Here is an 8,240-nt window from a genome sequence, read left to right as displayed (position 1 = left end):
TCTGAGCTCTGGAAGTCTGCTGCCAAACGTCTAAGACTGACAGTGTTTGGGTGCTTTGCCCTGGGGTGAAACAGGTGAGCGGGTCGCCAATTGCCCACTCATTTGCCTTTCCCATTTCCTTTTCCATTTCATTATTTTCCTTCTGATACACAACCAACCAAACATAACACACACAATAACACATATAACACATATAACACACAGTGACATCACACATAACACACATACACACACACTTACAATGCACAAAACACAAGGACCTTTTCCTTGTTATTTGCCCTGGCCTTCACTCACTAATAGCATTACATTAACACTATAACTCACACTTCACCCTATAACATTTTTCCATCCACATACCTGCCAACAGACCCAACTTTTTCAGGGACAGTCCTGCTTTTTTCCAGTCCTGTCCCATCTAATTTAGCTAAACTAGGTATGCAAAATGCAAATACACATAGGTAGTTATAGCTCGGTAGGTAACGCTACTATAAACATTTAATAAATATAATCAAGTACTAAATAATAAATCTAACTTTAAAATACATTTAAATAAACCCCTATTTTTTTTTAAAAAAAAACATTAAAATTTAATTATTATTATTTAGACATAATCCATCTTTAACCAAACCAGTGCACTGCTACTAATCTTAAACATAACCGTACATTAACCCTAAGCTATTTTTTAGTTCTTGTCCAACATTTTTCCATCAGCATACCTGCCAACACACCCAAGATTTTGGTGGACAGTCCTGCTATTTTCCAGTCCTGTCCAATAAGTAAGTTGGGTTGTTGCAAAGTATGCCATTGTAAATAGGTAGCAAATGTTAGGCATGTAAAGTGGTCCAAAATCAATTTAAAAATGTAAAATATTCCCTATTCTTTTATTAAACATCTATGGACAGTACACCTCGGTATGTGTGTGCAACTCTATTGGTCGTTTCGGCAGGGGGCTCGCCTGCCATCAACGAATGAAGTGCATTCTGCAGTTCTGCAATTCACTCGTTGATGCCAGACCAGCCCCCTGCCGAAACGACCAATAGAGCTGCACACACGTACCTTCACGGCAGCTGCTGCTGCTGTGATGTGTTATTAACCCCGTATTAACCCCTGCTAGGCAACCAGGAGGAAAACGAAGATTAAACGAGCACGAAGAATGTCCGCGAATATTCGCCCGAAGAGAAGACAGGAACGGGCGAATATTCGCGGAATACGAAGATTTTTTTTTCCCCGAAGACGAGCACGAAGACGAACACGAAGAGCCCCCTGGTGCCCAAGTCTAGTAATAACCCCCCCAGCGCTGTATACAGTAATAACCCCCCCAGCGCTATATACAGTAATAACCCCCAGCGCTGTGCACCTGCACTTCATTGGTTGATGGCAGATGAGCCCCCTGCTGGCGACCAATAGAGTCGCTCGGATGGACCTTTAACTATTGGAGCGGGGAGACCATGGTCTCCCCAGGCCAAGTTCCGCCGTCAGGTATTAAAGGGCCATGCGAGCGACTTTATTGGTCACCTGCAGGAGCCTCCTCTAGCATCAACCAATGGAGTGAGAACTCAAACAAACGGCTAATATGTAGCAGCCTGAAAACATTAAATGATCTTTTGTACATATTTAATATATATATATACACCGTATATACTATATGACGATGTAATTGTGTAAACGGAAAAGTCAGTCTAATTTATTTTCCAAACTATTTTCAGGCGAAAACCGATTTGTTTACCGTTGACTGGTAATGGGTTAAAATGCAGGCGGCACAGCACGGTTTCCATACAAACCCAAAGCAGAACGGGCAGCGAGGTTCTAATCCCGGTGAATAATCCCTATTTACAAAGAGCCGTGACCTCGGAGACATGAATAGGAGTTTCATTCTGTCTATAAAGGTTTAACCTTATTAAAATACCAGCGCTGCGCCGCGGCCATTCCTCGGGGTATTAGGTGTCTAAGCCCTGTTTTGTTAGCATAGGAACAGTCGCCATTCTGATAAACCTGACACCCAAATCAGCTACTTAAACGCCACAGCGCCTAAGCCGCGCGGTACTCGGGGGGTCTCGCGATAAAACCGTCTAAGGGATGACCCATGCAGGAGAAGACATACGCGGCGGAACCAATGGTGCCCTGGGCCATCTTAATAGACGAGACAAACGTGACAAATAGAGCTATTACTATATCTAGGAGAAAACCCATTTACAACATGGGGAGCCATAATGTCCTCATGGTCAGCTAGGAGCCAGAGGTGGTCAACATGACTGGGAAGAAGACACATTACCAACATGAGGAGCCACCAAGTGTTCAGCTCTTTGGCTTCTCTAATCACTATATCTCACATTCATGGCAAACAAAGCACAGGTGCCCCTCAGCCCGTGTCAAATTTTATCTCCATTGAAGCTCTGATATGGCCGGTATTCTTATCCGTGGACCACGAGCATAAAGCCTCAAAGCGTTCTTCTTCAGGCCTCCTTCTAGGCTTAGACGCGTAACTCCCGGAAACATATCATCCGCAGAATACCACTGATACTTTGTTACTATTTTCTTTGTAATTGGGTTATGGGTTAATGATATTCTAAAGTCAATGGCCAACCTGGTTCTTCTAGCAGGAGAAGCTGGCCAGGCTGGCCCATGAGGAGTTGTGAAAGCCCCCCCATTATAAAGCAGGTAAAGGTGGTAGAGACCCCGATGACTTTCCTCTCTTATGAGGGCCAAGTTGGTCATTAAGTTGGAGAACTTGGTGACATGAAGTTTTTCATCTACCTGCAGCTCAGCTCACTGTATTAATGCACTGCTTGAAATATTCACCTACTACCCCCCCCCAGATTGGGACACCTACCTGTGTTGGGGGGGGGCAGGAGACAGGGAAGGGGGTGCCAGAAGCAGATGGGACTGGTGCGGTCATCCTTTGTTGTGGTTTTACAGCTCCCTGGCAGGGTAGGTCGGAGGATTCCCCCCCAACCTGCCTCTACCCGGGGCATTGCCTGAAAATTGGGACTGTCCCTGGAAAACCGTGACTCTTGGGAGATATGTGTTCAATACTAAAAAAAATAGTAGTAAAACAAGATTCCGCTACTAAAATGATACACTTTCATAAATAAATGTAATATTAGAACCATATTTCCTAGCATTGCTGAATACCCCACGTCCCTATTTATATAATATTTAAACATGCATGGGATGGGCGTACGGCTCCTGAATCTAAGACGAGACCAACGTTTGAGTCTTTACAGCAGGAAAAAACTAGATGAATGGGTCTGATCTGCTGTTCTATGTTCATGGGGGGTATATTACATATTATATACATTTGGAAAAGGTCCCTGTCCCATGGAGCTTACAGTCTAAATGCAGATAATCTAGATTTATAAATAATGTAGAACGCAGAGTGCGGGGCCCACACCAAGCCTTTCTTCACAAACAGCAGATGGGTGAGCAGCCGGACGTCTCGGGGGAGTCCTTTCCTCCATTCTTTTCCTCCAAATCTTTTCGGAAATATCCGGCTTTTTGCCCTTCGACTATTTATGAATAAAAGGCCACCTTCATCAGCGTTCCTGAAATAGATTGTAAGCTCCCAAGACTTTTCTGCACCAATATGTCCTAACACGTGTTAAAGTGATTCTCGATTTTATATTGTTCATGTTACATATTTTCACCAGGACCGCCATCGGGGGGGGGGGGGTATAATCGCACTACTGTACCTGGCCCAGCTGCCCTCCTCTCTCACCTGGGAGAGCAGAGAGGCCTGGTCCGCCCCAGTAAAGCGCCCAACAGAACACGTAGCATTACAAGACCCTGTGGTAGTAGAGATATATGCTTAAAGGGAGTGCCTATGGGCCCCTACCACCGGTGCCACCTACCCCAACCGCCCCCCGGACATAGCGCTAGGCTGGCGCGGCAGGCCCGTCATTCCCTGACAATAAGACACAAAGGGAGCAGAAGCGCTGGCACCAGCCTACCCCCTCCTGGGCCAGCAAAGGTCGGTTGTATGCGTGTGAGTGTAAATTATTATGTTAGTATTTGTGTGTAAATTAGTATGTTGGCATGTGTGTGTGTGTAAATTAGTGTGTTAGTATGTGTGTGTAAATTAGTATGTTGGCATGTGTGTGTGTTTGTAAGTAGGGATGTTAGTGTGTGTAAGTATCTATATGAATATATAAGTGTGTTAGTGTGTGTCAGTATGTTATAGTGTGTGTAGGTACTGTTGTGTTAGAGTTAGTGTTTGTATTATATATATATATATATATCTATATAACACAACACTATATATGCAGTACACACACATTATATATATATATACGCACATACAGGTCCAAAAGGGAAGCACTCACCTGAACCAGCATTGATTATAAAGGGGTGCTGCCGAAGACCAAATCATTCTTTACACTGAAAAGCGATCAGAGCACCCACATCAAACGGGTCGCAAACAATCAAAACTTTAGTTTTTGTTAACGCTACCTAAAAACACCTTTTGAAGATGACAAAACTGGAGATGTTAGCTCGTGGTGATGTGTGTTACTGAATGGCATGTATATATCAGTAAGTAGTGTTAGAGTGTGTGCGTATTGGTGCATGGGGTAAGCGTGCCGTGTTTATGAGCATATGATGTTAGCGTGTGTGTGTCCCGGTATGGTGTTAGATTGTGTAAGTGTGTGGTGTTAGTATGAGCGTATGCGTGTTAGTATTTGGTGTTCGCAATGTGTGTGTGAGTGTCAGCGTATGATGTCATTATGAGTTTGTGCGTCAGTGTATGGTGTTAGAGTGTTAGGGGTGAGTACAGGGTTGCTACTAATCCTACTGGTAAGGGGGGAGTGATGGGGGGTGTACCGGGTGGGACAGTGGTATGGACACGGGGGTCCAGGCGTTCAGCATATACTGGGACCCTCATCCTCCCTGTCCCCTATTGTAACATTGCCACAGACTCTGTTGGCGCTATAAAAATAAAGTTAATTTTACCGTCAAAGGTGACCTTGATGCAGAACGTGCCAGGAGCCCGGCTGCGATTCGGGGTTTTATTTTGGGATTTTAAGCTTTCTCGTTCCCATACAGGTGGCAATAAGTTACCCTACCCCACGCTTTATGCTCACACAGCGTGCAGCCGGGTTTATCCGGCCGCCGGCCGCCCACTGCCGATGTGTAGAGCCGTCGGCCAGCAGCCCGCCGGTGGCCACCAAAGGTACAGATCACAGCGTGACCCCCTCTCTTGCTGGATATTTTGTTTTTTCACCCCATTGTTCTTATCCAAACACCGGGATGGAGGGGGTTAGTCGATTTGCTCACCGGGCTGTAAATAAAGAAGTCATTCTATTCCTCTGATTACTTTGGACGACTTACTTCTTCATGTAAAGTATTTTCCTTGAGATTGGATTGGACCGCCTGTTAGTCCCCCTCTCTGTCATTTACCTTCTGAGCTGTTACTTGGAGTGATAGGAGTCCTTACCAAGCTGTACTACCTCCCAGATAGAATTTATCGTCAGATATCGTCAGATCGGCCCCATTTGGCCCATTCGTTATTACTGATGTAAAGACTCAAACCTTAGTCGTCGGTCTTGTCTTAAATTCAGGAGCCATATGCCATATACGCATGTTAACATTCCCTCACTGTATTAACCACTTCTGCTGGGAGGCTGTTCCACTTTTCTACCACCCTCTCAGTAAAGTAAAACTTCTTTGCACCTAAGCCTCTGACCCTCTAGATCAATGACCTAAGCAGACTGTAACAACAGAGACACCCAGTGAGGGTTATGCCTCATGAACAGATTCTGATGGAAAGTTTGAAATGTGGACTTATCACCATAGCAACCGGCAGAATGGTTCAGTCAGCAGGAGCAGCACCACAGTGCCTCAGATTATTAAAGAGGAGTTCTTGGGTGAAGTTCTAAATGTGTAGCAGTCACCATGAAAAACAACATAGAACATGACGCCGCTAAAAATCACTATAATAACGATAATAATAACGATAAAAATAATAATGGCGATAAAATAATGGTAATAATAATAATGGTAATAATAATAACGGTAATAATGATAAAAATAATAATGATAATAATAACAGTAATAATAATAATGATAATAACGGTAATAATAATAATAATAATGGTAATAATAATAATGGCAATAATAATAATAATATTGGTAATAATAATAATGGTAATAATATTAATAATAATAATAATGGTAATAATATTAATAATAATAATAATGGTAATAATAAGGCTCCTGCTGATTGGTCCACATTTGGTACTTTGCTCCACATCTATTCTCTGTCAGCATCTCTGCGTCTATAGAATAACCGGATCCGCTTCACGTACCCTACAGAAATATTATCCGCTCTATCCCTTTAAATGGGTTATCACCTATAGCCTGTATGTTACATACTGCCCTGCTCCATACCCAGCTCATGTAGCCCCCCTCTCTCCACAACACTAACCCCCCCCCCCTCTCCTAAACTTGCCCTATCTGCTGCGCTGGGCCGGGTATTTACTATATACATTATATTAACTCTCTTGCTGCTGGACCATTTCTCCATCCCCAAAGACCCCTTGCATTACAACTGAGAAAGGGACCTCTGAGGTCCACGTACCTCCTCCAGGTACCCTGCCTCATTTGCCCTATACCCCAAGCCCTGTGACCAACTGCCCCAGCTCCACATCCTGCAGCAGATCCCCCCCCGGCGCTGCTGCACCGCACTGTCCAGCCTTCCCCTTCCATCATGTCCTTCTGCCCCATCCAGCATCCCTCCCTGATCCAGCAGCCCCCCACATCCCAGCTCTCCTGCCCTCCCCTGGGTACCATGTGCCCTCTGTGCCCGGCTCCCACCCAGCCTGCCCCCTGCAGCCCCCTGGGTCTCCCCTACCTGCTGCAGCCGCTCCAGTCCTCTCTGAGTGCAGGAGATTAGTGTCCTCTCTGCCTCCCCTCCCCTGCTCGGTGCCAGCACTCACTACTCCTGCAAGCCCCGCCCACCCCCATGAGTGGCACCCTCCGCAGCCAATCATGATCACAGACAGCTGTCAGTGGTCTCTGTGCAACATACACAGTATCTGCTACACATGTATGTATACATACATACATACATACAAACATACATTAATACATACACATGCCTGTTAACCATTTGTGTGCAGCGGGGGGGCCAGGAGGCTCACTTTATAGAAATAGGAAGGAAACCTGCTTGGACACCACAACTCCCACTATGCTCAGCCACATTTACAAATGGGTTAAAGCTGACCTAGCTGGGCTATTACTTTTATTACAGTTTATATAAGGGATGCAAACCCTCTGGCTGCTTCTTTAAATAACCCTTTAAATCCCTGCTGGTTGGATAGTGATGGGGGCATGTGTCTGTCTGTCTGTCTGTGTCATGTGTCCAGTGCCATAATTTTCAGAAATAATACTACTAATACTAATAAAATACAATAATAATAATACCAATAACATATAATAGTAATAATTATAATACAAATAAAATATAATAGTAATAGCCTTCATGATTTGAGCTCTTTGTTCTAATAATTATAATATTTTACTATTATATTATTATTATTATTATTATTATTACAAAGATCTCAAACCACGATGGATCTCCCAAGCACCAGTATTGGAATATCAGTGGAATTTGGGGTGGGAGTTTACATTACATTTATTCCTATAGCACCGGCAGATTCCGTAGCGCTGTTATAATCAGGGACAGTGAAATATTTACAGTATAAATGTTAAGGTATAGTGGAAGAGGAGGAGGAGACAGCCCTGACCTTGTGAGCTTACGATCTATTGGTTGGGGGTATGTGTGTTGTTTTTACTAATTACCTTTTATTCAGTTTCTTTATAATTTAAGGACGACAATCTCCAGAAAGTTCCAAACGTCATACCAGTAATGATCTGGAGGATTCTGTGCTCCTACATTTTGTAGCCATAGTATAGGCTTTGCCGAGATGGTAGTAAATAAGTAGAACTATCTCCCAGCAGAAGTGGTAAAGGCTTACGGAGTAAGGGGGTTTAAAATTCATGGGATAGACATAAAGTTATCCAGAATCTAAGAGTAGACGGACTGATTGGCTCTGATTGTCCAGAAAGTTCTGTCTCTCTGACTGTGTCCGATAGACTGCATTATAAGGGGTCCGATAGACTGCATTTTAAGGGGTCCAATAGACTGCGTTATAAGGGGTCCGATAGACTGCGTTATAAGGGGTCCGATAGACTGCGTTATAAGGGGTCCGATAGACTGTGTTACAAAAGGGGTCCGATAGACTGCG

This window comes from Sceloporus occidentalis, unplaced genomic scaffold, assembly GCF_023333645.1.
Source record: "Sceloporus occidentalis isolate IW3139 unplaced genomic scaffold, rSceOcc1.0.p SCAF_131, whole genome shotgun sequence".
Taxonomy (NCBI): domain Eukaryota; kingdom Metazoa; phylum Chordata; class Lepidosauria; order Squamata; family Phrynosomatidae; genus Sceloporus; species Sceloporus occidentalis.
Note: the sequence above shows the minus strand (reverse complement) of the source record.